Source organism: Stomoxys calcitrans, chromosome 1 (assembly GCF_963082655.1).
Source record: "Stomoxys calcitrans chromosome 1, idStoCalc2.1, whole genome shotgun sequence".
NCBI lineage: Eukaryota > Metazoa > Arthropoda > Insecta > Diptera > Muscidae > Stomoxys > Stomoxys calcitrans.
Window position 1 is genome coordinate 208,305,002 of NC_081552.1, and position 13,721 is coordinate 208,318,722.

The 13,721-nt window shown below is 40.5% G+C and overlaps 1 protein-coding gene across 3 annotated transcripts in view; it reads right to left on the reverse strand.

The window, feature by feature from the left end:
* LOC106088214 (pneumococcal serine-rich repeat protein) overlaps positions 1–13,721 on the reverse strand; it is a 118,600-nt gene that overhangs the window by 64,599 nt on the left and 40,280 nt on the right. For all 3 annotated transcript variants that reach the window (XM_059361428.1, XM_059361426.1, XM_013253624.2), the window contains exon 3: positions 5,302–5,342. The gene's annotated coding sequence lies outside the window, so the exon portion shown is untranslated. The remainder of the gene's footprint in view (positions 1–5,301; positions 5,343–13,721) is intronic.

The following is a 13,721-nucleotide window of genomic DNA, read 5'->3' on the forward strand; positions in this document are numbered from 1 at the left end:
ATAGAAGACCTTGACGATAAAGTCGACAGAATTACGACTCTGGAGTCTTTCGAAGATAGTTGTCCTTTTCGAGAAAGGAAATCAGCTCAGATGACGGGCGGTCATCCAGGGCTCCGCGGTCATCCAGGGTTTTTTTTTTTTTGCTGTTTTCCTTTCTCGAAGAGGACAACTATTTTCGAAAGACTCCAGTAGTGCAGTCGTAATTCTGTTGACATTGTCGTCAATGTCGTCTATGCTTGGAAGATCTAAATTATTTTGCCCCAGTCTTCGTCTGAGTAGTCTTCCGAATTTTGGCCAGTTGGTTTCACAACATTGAGAAAGAGGTCCGCAGACTTTATAATAGAGCTCGTCGTAAATAATATGAAGTGTATTGGGACGTGTATTACCAGAGCGGCAAAACGTGCCTCTTGGAAGCTTTTCTGCCACCAAAAAGTTTCTCTCAAAAACCCATATCCAAACTGAAACGTCAGTAGACGACATGGGAGTGAGAGCAGAAACAACGGAGGACATGTTGAGGCTTTTGATACGACGGGACTCACGGAGACACCGGAGTCTTGCAATAATGAGGTTAATCGAAGGTTTATCATAACGGAATTTATAGTTAGGAAAGCCTTGAGGAGCTTGAAACCTTTTAAGTCATCCGGACCTGATAGAATATGTCCGGCGTTACCACAAAAGTAGGCCGACTATCTGGCGCCTCATCTGGCACTATCTTCACAGCGAGGAGGCAAAGGCGGTTTTTATACCCAAGCCCGGCAAGTAATGCGACACCAAAGACCTACAGACCTATAAGCCTTTCGACCTTTCTACTCAAAAACATGGAACGCATTGGGGATCCACAACATCCAGGGGATAGGACATCCAGCGAACTGTTCCAATACAAACAGCATGCCTATGTCAAGGGAAGGTCGGTGGAGACTACTCTGCCCTGCGAGGTTCTGCATAAAATAGAAGAATCCTTCGATGTACACATTGGCGGTTTGCATTGACATCGAGGAGGCGTTTAATAATGTGCGGCCAGACACATTGATCCAATCCTTGGGACAATACCTGGTGGACCGAGTCCATAGAGACTTAATAAACCCTATTCTAAGGAACAGGTGGATAAATTGTGGGTCCCAAGACATAAATATAAGGAAGAAAGTGGCACAGGGCACGCCACAAGGGGGGGAATTTTATCTCAACTCCTATGGTGAACCACCACTTTTACGGATGCTGACAGAGGAGGGATTAGAATCCGTCTGCTATGCAGACGTTGCTATAATACTTCTAAGAGGTAAGAATCCGAACCAGTTATGCAAAAGGGCCGAAAGGGTCTTGCAGATGGCATAAGACTGTGTTTGACCTGGGGGTCTCAATGTTAACCCAGAGACGGCTGAAATCTGTCTATTCCCGAGGAAGACGAAGATGGGCCAACTTAATGCACCACATTTTCTCTATAGAAAACTTTCGATATCTGACAAGGTCAAATACTAAGGTGTGATCTTGGACAGGAAACGGATTTGGAAGTGCCACAATCAGTCACGTACCGAGAAGGCTCACAGATGTTGGGCACTATGAAGACGGGCCGTAGGCTCGAAATGGGACTGAATCCAAAGATAGTCTACTGGCTCTACAGAAGCGTGATTAGACCAATACTAAGTTATGCCTCAGCAGTTTGGTGGACAGCAGCTTATACTAACGCGGTATAATAGAGGCGACGATAGGAAACCTGGAAGGAAGGAGAGAGGTTTCGGATCGGGTACCTGAGCCGACACTTGAGGTCGGCACAGACTTGGACTGACGGAATCCTAGTATTGACATCTGGAAGATCATGTTACACGGATGGATCAAAGCAAGGGGACAGAGTGGGTCTGGGGGTCTACATTGAGAATCCAGGGACTGAGGTCTGTTTTAGACTGCCTGACAATAATAGGGTCCTGCAGGCAGAGATCCGGGCGAGGTGGTGTGGTACTAACGAGAGAACATCGAGTGTGAACATCTTTACGGACAGTAAAATTGCCATAAGGGCAAGGACGGTAAGGTCACGAACAGTCTTGCAGTGTAAGAAGAAGATTGACGCCTTCTCTGAGGATGGCACAATCTGCATCGTTTGAGTGCCGGGCCTTCACGAAGTAAGGGGGAATGTAAGGGCAGACGATTTGCCAGTGAAGGTCAGAGAACTGTCGTCGATAAACTTGGTTAACCCGAAGCCTTTCGGGTCGACGCAGTCCGAAACACCGTATACGCAACGCTCTGCTACGGGAAAAATTAAGTGTTACTTAAATCGCGGCCAGGACTGAATATCGCGCCTCCGCCTCACTGGTCAAGCGCCTAGCTCGCAGAGATAAGCCAATATATTTTAATATGCTGGCAGAGCAAGGCGAAAATGCAGCTAATTTTGGAAACATGCGTGGTGTCTACGAGTCAGTAAAACAAATGAGCAGCAACAATATAAGTCCAATGGCAATAATAAAAGATGAGGACAGATCGGAATTAACAACACCCGTACAGCAATTAGAGCGATGGCGCAGTTTCTTCAGCTCCGAAGGACCAGCAATCGAGATCAGACCCTCTTAATCTCCTTGGGAAACCCACGGTGGGATATATCATCGGCGCCAACCACCTGCGAAAAAATTGAGGTCGTTCTGGTCTCACTCAAAAAAGGCAAATTGGCCGGCCCTGATAGTACACCTGTTGAACTGTTGCGGTATGGGGCCCATAGCTCAAGAGATCACCCCAATAATCACGGAGGCCTGGACTACAAACGCTGTCCCCACGATATGGAAGAGTGGGATCATGGTCAAAATCTCAAAGAATTGAGGTAATATACATATGCATAACCTTATATGTGATGTTAAAACAAAGGCAGATTTTTCACCACACTACATCGTTTGTGGTCTCATTCTGGGCTTGGCTTAGTTTCCTGACAGACACCCAGACATTTTGAGAACGTTGACTAATTCTTTATACACATTTTTTTTTATTTTTTATTTTAATTCTGCTGACATTCACTTCTTGTGTGGTAAAAATTCATACTGCAGCGGCACATCAAAGAGTTTGGTAAGAGGCAAAGAAAACAAAAAGAAAAAAAAAATCAACTCGCAATGGAATAAACAAATTGTTTGGGGGGCTTTGATGTCTACCGGCTTAATGTAATGTCATATTTCTATACGCCAAATGGCCGACTGATCATGGTGCAAGTTTCTGGCATCACATTTGTCACAGTTGTGCTAAGAACACAGAGCACAGCTTAAAACAAAAGAAAATTTAAGAAATTGGTGAGACCCTAAGAGAAACAAGGGTTTAAGAAAGTTATATTTAAACAAGTAAAAGCGTGCTAAGTTCGGACGGGCCGAATCTTATGTACCCTTACACTGGACCGCACTATTCAGGTTCTTTCTCTGTTATCTCTTTATAGGCAAACAAGGATAAATGGATAAGAATTGTTATGCTTTTGGAGATATATCAAGTTATAGTCCGATTCGGAAAAAAGTGAATTGAATATTGAAGATCATAATAGAACTCATTGGATAATATTTCAGTCCATCCGGATAAGAATTGCGCCTTGTAGGGGCTCAAAAAGCATAATCGGGAGATCGGTTTATATGGGAGCTGTATCAGGTAATCGACCGATTTTAACCTTACTTAGCACAGATGTTGGAAGTCATAACGAAACACTTCATACAAAATTTCAGCCAAATCGGATGAGAATTGCGCCCTCTAGTGGCTCAAGAAGTCAAGATCCCAGATCGTTTTATATGTCAGCTATATCAGGTTATTGACCGATTTGAACCATACTTAGCATAGGTGTTAGAAGTCATAACAAAATACATCGTGCAAAATTTCAGCCAAATCGGATGAGAATTACGTCCTCTAATGGCTTAAGAAGTCAAGATCCCAAATCGGGTTATATGTCAGCTATATCGGGTTATCGACCGATTTGAACCATACTTAGCACAGATGTTGGAAGTTATAACAAAAGACTTCGTGCAAAATTTCAGCCAAATCGGATGAGTATTGCGCCCTCTGGCGGCTCAAGAAGTCAAGATCCCAGATCGGTTTATATGTCAGCTATATCAGGTTATCGACCGATTTCAACCATACTTAGCACAGTTGTTGGAAGTCATAACAAAACACTTCGTGTAAAATTTCAGCCAAATCGTGTGAGAATTGCGCCCTCTGGTGGCTCAAGAAGTCAAGATCCCAGATCGGTTTATATGTCAGCTATATCAGGTTATCGACCGATTTTAACCTTACTTAGCACAGATATTGGAAGTCATAACAAACAACTTCATGCGAAATTTCAGCCAAATCGGATGAGAATTGCGCCCTCTAGTGGCTCAAGAAATCAAGATCCCAGATCGGTTTATATGTTAGCTATATCAGGTTATGGACCGATTTGAACGATACTTAGCACAGTTGTTGGAAGTCATAAGAAAACACTTCATACGAAATCTCAGCCAAATCGGATGAGAATTGCGCCCTCTAGTGGCTCAAGAAGTCAAGATCCCAGATGGGTTTATATGGCAGCTATATCAGGTTATCGACCGATTTGAACCATACTTAGCATAGGTGTTGGAAGTCATAACAAACAACTTCATGCAAAATTTCAGCCAATTCGGATGAGAATTGCGACCTCTACTGGCGCAAGAAGTCAAGATCCCAGATAGGTTTATATGGCAGCTATATCAGGTTATTGACCGATTTGAACCATACTTAGCACAGGTGTATTAGTATACCCCCCATCGTATGGTGGAGGGTATAAAAATATTAAATTGTAAAACATTTAAGTTTTTGCAAATTATCTACCAAATTTTTCGTGATTTTTCGTATCGGTGTCGTATTGATTATGGTGCTCTACATACCACACGACTATTGAGTACGATGTAGAGCACGCTTTTGTTTTGAAACAGAGCTCATAAATTAAAAAAAAAAGAAAATTTTCATAGCCATTACTTCTTCTTTTCAACTACACTGGATTATTCATATTTCACTGAGACTCCCATTTCAACTGCTACGACTATGTTCCACAACTCTCCTATAATTTGAGAGTTGCTATTTTTCTGGGCCTATTGGCTTGGTATTTATTTACTGTGTCACTTTTCGTAGCATATTTATAAACAAATTGTGGTTAAAAATATGTGGTTTGGATTTCGTTGCATTTCAAAGTTCCAAATGCATTTTTGCTTAATGCATATCATATGTCAATGTTTTTCTTTAACAACTAATTGCAGAGACTGCCATGTTTAAAAGAAAATTTACCAACAACTTATGGCAGCCATCGAATTTAATAAAAAAAAAGAAAATTAAATTAAATACCTGTTCTTTATTAGCATATAAATCCTCCTTTTGATGTGTACCTAAAATGAAAAGTATAAAATAATTATGTCAATTAAATTATGTTAGTTTTAAACTTGTAAATACATAAGAAGAGTGCTAAGTTTGGCCGGGCCGAATCTTGGGAACCCACCACCATGGATTCTGCTAAAAATGTATACAAAACTATCTGGCCCGGTACGCTTCGCTACACCATAAATTGGCTATTTTGAAAGGGATTTTTCTTTTAGCATTTTCAAGCTAGTGATCAATACATTCAGAGCTACCGGTCTCGTTCAGATCCACACTAATTAATTTCTTTTTTATTGGTTATCTTCTGGGAATGCCCATCAGCCACCATGGAATACATTTTTATGTCAGATTTGTGCTCCACTTTTGAATACCTTTCATTTGATGCCCATATTACCCAAAGCGGTGAAAGTGTTCTGTTGGGGGGTTTCTTGGGGGGTGGGGGACCTCCCTGACCACTTAGGGTGAAATTTTGTATACCAAGATCGTACTCTACTCTTAAATACCTTTCGTTTGATACCCATATTGTCCCAATTGGGAAACGTGTCCGTTCGGGTGGGTTTTGGGATGGGGCGTCCCCCCACTTTATTTGACCCCAAAATTTTATACCAATTTCGTGTTTTTGGAGTGCCATTATGAAATGGCATACAAAACTTTGCTTAAACCGCACCACACATCTCCGAGTTCTGTAGTTTCTGAAAATTAGGGTAAGGGGGAGAGTCCGCTCCCCCTTCAGTTATCAAAAAATTTAGTACCCTATTTTCAGCACGGGATCTTTGAAAATTTTATGAAAATTGGTTTAGACGTTTTTGAGTCTATACGGGACAGACAAACAAACACAAATTGATTTTTAATATAAGATTTAGTTGTAGGGCATGCTCTTATTCTACATACCAAACTTCTGTCAAACCAGCAAAAATCAAAACTTCTAGGAAGCGAACAATTATGATCGAGAGACCGGTTTACATGGGAGCTGTATCAGGTTATAGACTGATTTGGACCGTACTTGGCACAGTTGTTTGCAGTCGTAATAGAACACCGCATGCAAAATTTCAACCAAATCGGGCATAAGTTGCAGCTTCTAAGGACTCAAGGGAGATCGGTGTATATGGCAGCTATATCAAGTTATAGACTGATTTGGACCGTATTTGGAGCAGTTGTTGAAAGTCTTAACAGAACACCTTATGCAAAATTTCAGCCAAATCGGACAAAATCGGGAGATCGGTTTATATGGGAGCTATACCAGGTTATAGACCGATTTGAACCGTACTAGACACAGTTGTTGGAACTCATAACAGAACATCACATGCAAAATTTCAGCCACATCGGACAAAAATTGCGGCTTGTAGGGGCTCAAGTAGTCAAATCGGCAGCTCGGTTTATATGGAAGCTATATCAGGTCATAGACCAATTCGTACCGTACTAGGCCTAGTTGTTGGAAGTTTTACCAGAACACCACATGGAAATTTTGAGCTAAATAGAGCAAAAATTGCGGCTTACAGGGGCTAAAGAAATCAAATCGATAGGTTTATATGGAAGCTTTATCTAAATCTGAACCGATGTGGCCCATTTGCAATCCCCAACGACCTATAGCAATATTAAGTATCTGTGCAAAATTTCAAGCGGCTGCCTTTACGCGTTCGACCGCTATCGTGATTTAGACACACGAACGGATTTGGATATAGCTGCCATATATACCTACCTCCCGATTTAGGGTCTTGGGCCCATAAAAGGCTCATTTTTTTGTCGGATTTCGCAGAAATTTTGGACAGTGAGTCGTGTTATATAGTTGCCATATAGACCAGTCTCTCGATTTATGGTCTTGGGTCCATAAAAGGCCCATTTTTTGTCCGATTTCGCAGAAATTTGGGAAAGTGAGTTTAGGCCCCTCAATATCCCTGTTTATTTTGACCCATATCGGTTCAGGTTTGGATAAAGCTGCCATATATACCAATCTCCCGATGTAGGGTCTTGGGCCCATAAAAGGCTAATTTTTTGTCGGATTTCGCAGAAATTTTGGACAGTGAGTCGTGTTATATAGTTGTCATATAGACCAGTCTCTCGATTTATGGTCTTGGGTCCATAAAAGGCCCATTTTTTGTCCGATTTCGCAGAAATTTGGAAAAGTGAGCTGGGTTAGGCCCCTCAATATCCCTGTTTATTTTGACCCATATCGGTTCAGATTTGGATATAGCTGCAATAGATACCGATCTCCCGATTTAAGCTCTTGGATCCATATAAGGCTCATTTTTTGTCTGATTTCGCTAAAATTCGGGACACTAAGTTATGTAGGGCCTCTTGGATCCATATAAGTCTCATTTTTTGTCTGATTTCGCTGAAATTCGGGACACTAAGTTATGTAAGGCCTCTCAACATCCTTGTTTAATTTGGTCCAGAACGGTCCAAATTTGGATATAGCTGTCATATAGAGCGATCTCTCGTTTTAAAGTGTTTTCCCCCATTATAACAGCATTTATTGGCCGATTTCGATGAAATTCTGTACAGCGAATAGTGTTAGGCTACTCGACGTTCCTTTGCAATACGGCCCCAATCGGTCCAGATTTGCATGTAGCTGCGATATATACCGATCTCCTGACATAAAAGATGAATTTACTACCCGATTTCGCCGACAATTAGCGCAATGAGTTCTATTTGGTAGTGTGGAGTATGGTCCAGTTTGGCCTATATTAGCATATACTTGCCCTATATACCGATCTCCAAATTTAAGTTCTTGGGACAATAAAATCACGTTTATCACTCCATTTCGCTAAAATTTGAAACAGTGGACTGTATTAAGCTCTTCGACATTCGTGTTTCATATGGTTCAGATTGATCTATATTTGGATGTAGATGTTATGGGTTCATAAATGATGCAATTTTCACCGTATTATGATGAAAGGTGGTAAATATATGGTGGTGGGTATTCAAAGTTCGGCCCGGCCTTTTTATAACCACCACATGGCATAGTACCTCACTAATGTTGCCCGCATTAGGAGGGGAAAACCACCGCTGACAAATTTTTTTCTAAAGGTTCCGCCAGGATTCGAACCCAGGCGTTCAGCGTCATAGGCGGACATGCTAACCTCTACGCTACGGTGACCTCAGATTTTGATAGCCCCCATATAAACCAATCCCCGGATTTGACTTCTTGAGCCCTTAGAAGTCTCAATTTTCATGCGAATTGGCTGAAATTTAAAATAAAGGCTTGAGTTATGACTTCCAAGATCCGTGGGAAGTATAATCCGAATCGGTCTATAAACAGATATAGCCCCCATATAAACCGATCTCCGGATTTGACTTCTTGAGCCCTTAGAAGCGTCAATTTTCATCCAATTTGGCTGAAATTTGGATGAAAGACTTGAGTCATGACTTTCAACATCCATGTAAGGTATGATCCGAATCGGTCTATAAACAGATATAGCCCCCATATAAACCGATCCCCGGATTTGACTTCTTGAGCCCTTACAAGCCTCGTTTTTCATCCGATATGGCTGAGATTTGAAGCAATGACTTAAGTTACGACTTCTAAAATCTATGCCAAGTACGATCCGAATCGGTCTATAAACAGATATAGCCCCCATATAAACCGATCCCCGGATTAGACTTCATGAGCCCTTGGAAGCCTAAATTTTTATCCGATTTGGCTGAAATTTGTATGAGAGACTTGAGTTATGACTTTCAACATTCATGTTAGGTATGATTCGAATCGGTCTATAAACAGATATGGCCTCCCTATTAACTGATCCCCCGATTTGACTTCTTGAGCCCTTAGAAGCCTCAATTTTCATCTGATTCGGTTGAAATTTGTAACAAAGATTTGAGTTACGATTTTCAACATCCATGCCAAGTATGATACGAATCGGTCTATAAACAGATATAGCCCCCATATAAACCTATCCCCGGATTAGACTTCATGAGCCCTTGGAAGCCTACATTTTTATCCGATTTGGCTGAAATTTGTATGAGAGACTTGAGTTATGACTTTCAACATTCATGTTAGGTATGATCCGAATCGGTCTATAAACAGATATAGCCTCCATATAAACCGATCCCCGGATTTGACTTCTTGAGCCCTTAGAAGCCTCAATTTTCATCTGATTTGGTTGAAATTTGTAACAAAGATTTGAGTTACGATTTTTAACATCCATGCCAAGTATGATCCGAATCGGTCTATAAGCAGATATATCCCCCATATAAACCGATCCCCGGATTAGATTTCTAGAGCCCTTAGAAGCCTTAATTTTCATCCGATTTGGCTGAAATTTGTATGAGAGACTTGAGTTATGACTTTCAACATTCATGTAAGGTATGATCCGAATCGGTCTATAAACAGATATAGCCTCCATATAAACCGATCCCCGGATTTGACTTCTTGAGCCCTTAGAAGCCTCAATTTTCATCTGATTTGGTTGAAATTTGTAACAAAGATTTGAGTTACGATTTTTAACATCCATGCCAAGTATGATCCGAATCGGTCTATAAGCAGATATATCCCCCATATAAACCGATCCCCGGATTAGATTTCTAGAGCCCTTAGAAGCCTTAATTTTCATCCGATTTGGCTGAAATTTGGAACAATGCCTAAGGTTATGACTTCCAACATCCACGTCAAGTATGATCTGAATCGGTCTATAAACAGATATAGCCCCCATATAAGCCGATCACCGGATTTGCTTTCTGTAGACTTTAGAAGCCTAAGTTTTCACCGGATTTGGCTGAAATGTGGCCCAAAACCCTACCTAATTACTAACAACATCAGTGCCAAGTTTTAACCGCTCAATATGGTGATATAGGCCCCCCTTAGTACCGATAACCCCATATGATTTCTTGAGACCATAACAATTCAAATACAAGCTCAGTTAAAAGGGTACATTTTTAGCGGAATCCAAGATGGTGACTACTTCCGATTCTTTTCTTTCACTTGTTTTTAGTTAATATTTACAGAACACCTTTGACGTACTTTAATTTTTAATTACGTTACACTTCATTTATGTGGATGTTTATTTACGAACCACCTGAGTGTACGTAGCCAGTACAGGTTGTAGACATTATCATTTGTTTCATTTCATTCAGTAATGTACACAGTGCTCTTTTGCCAGTCGTTGTTGTGGTATTAATTAAGTCTACAATGTCTAGACATACTTGGTTGTTGTTTTTGTTTTCTTTTTTGGTTTATTTTTGCAAATATTTAGTTTTTTTTTTTGTTTCTGTTTTTCAAACGACGACGAGGATGACAACAACAAAAACCAGAAGAAAGTAAACGAAAACCTTCTGCTTCATTGATTTAACGAAATTCATGAATTATTCATTCGCCAAAGTATTTGAATTTTGTGATAAGATTGAAAACAAAAAATCAAGTTTTCTGCAGTAGAGATACATTTCTAAGGGTCTGTATTGTTTTCGTTCAAAACGATATAAAAAATTGCCTGAAAGGCTATAAAAACAATCCTTAGACAAATTCAACTCATCAGACATCATGGTATTCCACTTAAGTGTTTATTTTCAAGGGGCCAGTTTCATAACTTGGCAAAGAACGTCGGCCAAATTGCCAAAAAAAAAAAAAACAAACAGGGAAAGGCAAAGGACGGGTGGTGCTGACTATATAATACCCTACCCTTACCCTGTAAGTAAATATTGGGAGTTTTATCTACTTCTGAACCGAATTTGGTGGACTGCGGTAGTGGGTCATAAAACAATCCGTATCAAATGTGTTCGAAATTGGTAATAACTACGTTATGTGTGCAAATAGGGCGAGGTATATATAAATATGTATATAGAAACTATATATAAATCTGATCCGATTTTCATACAACTTAACAAAAATGTCAACAGCCTTAAGAGCATTATATATCTTAATCTGAACCGATTTCGACCAAACTCCTTAGGTCATTCGGAAATCATACAGCAAAGTGTTGTTCAAATCTTTGGAAAGATTGGGCAATAAATGCGCTTGCAAGGGATCTAGAAATGAAAATCGGACGATACATATAGAGGAGCTCTATGCAAATCTGAAACGATTTCTACGAAAATCCTTCCTGCCAAAAGTTTCGAGTGAATCGGTTAGATATGATCACATAATTGCAATATAAGACCAGATCGGACGAACTTATATATGTATGGGCGCTATATACAAATCTGAACCGATGCCGACCAATCACCTTAGGTACAGTAGAAGTCGTTAAGGAAAGTGTTATACTATATTTTGGGGAGATTGATCAATAAATGCGCTTGCTCCACAAGTGAAAATCGAACGATACATGTATATAGTATATGGAAGCTATATCTAAATCCGATTACGATGAAATTCATCAGTAACGTCAAGAGTGATACGAAAAATCTTTGTTTAAAATTTCGTAACAATTGGTTGACAAATGACGATATTTTTGGAATATTAGCTCAAATCGGATGAAAATATATGGGGGTGCTTAATTCAAATCGAAACCGAGTTTTTTGCACCAAATTTGAAGACGATCGGACAAAAATTGCGACCTGTACTTTGTGCACAAACTAACATGGACAGACAGATAGGCTGTGATTGAGCCTGCCTCAAACCATCCCCCCTCCCCACCAAAATTTATACCATCTGGCAGTTCCGACGGATCGGGGGTAGGATATGGGGGTCTGGGGTTTAGTACTCAGAAATTGTGAATGTTTTTCAGCACGGGCTGATGCCAAAAAACTAGTAAAAGCGTGACAAGTTCGGCCGGGCCGACTCTTGGGCACCCACCACCATGGATTCTGCTAAATAGTGGGAGCTATATCTAGTTATAGACCGATTTGGACTGTACTTGGCTCCGTTGTTGGGAATCATACCAGAACTCCGTGTACATAATTTCAGCCAAATCGAATTAAAATTGCAGCTTGTAAGGGCTCAAGAAGTCATATCGGGAGATCGATTTATATGGGAGCTATATCATGTTCTTGACCGATTTGAACCGTACTTGGCTCCATTGTTGGAAGTCACAACAGAACACCATGTACAAAATTTCAGGCGAATTGGATACAAATTGCGGCTTCCAGGGGCTCAAAAAATTAAATCGGGAGATCGATTTATATGGGAGCTATATCATGTTCTTGACCGATTTGAACCGTACTTGGCTCCGTTGTTGGAAGTCACAACATAACACCATGCACAAAATTTTAGGCGAATCGGATTAACATTGCGGCTTGTAAGGGCTCAAGAAGCCATATGGAGACATCGGTTTATATGGGAGCTATATCAGGTTATAGACCGATTTGGACCGTATTTGGCACAGGTGTTGAAAGTAAAAATAGAACACTATATGCAAAATTTCAGCCAAATCGAATTAAAATTGTAGCTTGTAAGGGCTCAAGAAGTCAAATCGAGAGATCGGTTTATATGGGAGCTATATCAGGTTCTTGACCGATTTGGACAGAATTTGGCACAGGTGTTGAAAGTCAAAATAGAACACCATGTGCAAAATTTCAGCCAAATCGGACAAAAATTGTGGCTTCCATGGGTTCAGGAAGGCAAATCGGGAGATCAGTTTATATGAGAGCTATATCAGGTTATAGACCGATTTGGACCGTATTTGGCTTCGTTGTTGGGAGTCATAACAGAACACCATATAACAAATTTCTGCCGAATCGGATAAAAACTGCGGCTTCCAGGGGCTCAAGAAGTCAAATCTGGAAATCGGTTTATATGGGAGCTATATCAGGTTATAGACCGATTTGGACCGTATTTGGCATAGGTGTTGAAAGACAAAATAGAACACCATGTGCAAAATTTCAGCCAACTCGGATGAACAGAATTGAACCACACTAAGTACACTTGTTGGAAGTCGTAACAAAATACTTCATGCAAAATTTTAGCTAAATCTGATGAGGATTGCGCCCTCTAGTGGCTCAAGAAGTCAAGATCCAAGATCGATTTATATGACAGCTATATCAGGTTATGAACCGATTTGCGCCATACTTAACACAGTTGTTGGAAGTGATACCAAAACACCACGTGCAAAATTTTCTTTCAAACCGGATGAGGATTGCGCCCTCTAGTGGCTCAAGAAGTCAAGGTCCCAGATCGGTTTATTTGTCAGCTATATCAGGTTATGGACCGATTTAAACCATACTTAGCACAGTTGTTGGAAGTCACAACAAAATATCTCGTGCAAAATTTTAGCTAAATCTGATGAGGATTGCGCCCTCTAGTGGCTCAAGAAGTCAAGATCCCAGATCGGTTTATTTGTCAGCTATATCAGGTTATGGACCGTTTTGAACCATACTTAGCACAGTTATTGGAAGTCGTAACACAATACTTCATGCAAAATTTCAGCCGAATTGGATAAGAATTGCGCCCTCTAGTGGCTCAAGAAGTCAAGACCCAAGATCGGTTTATATGGCAGCTATATCAAAATATGGATCGATTTAGC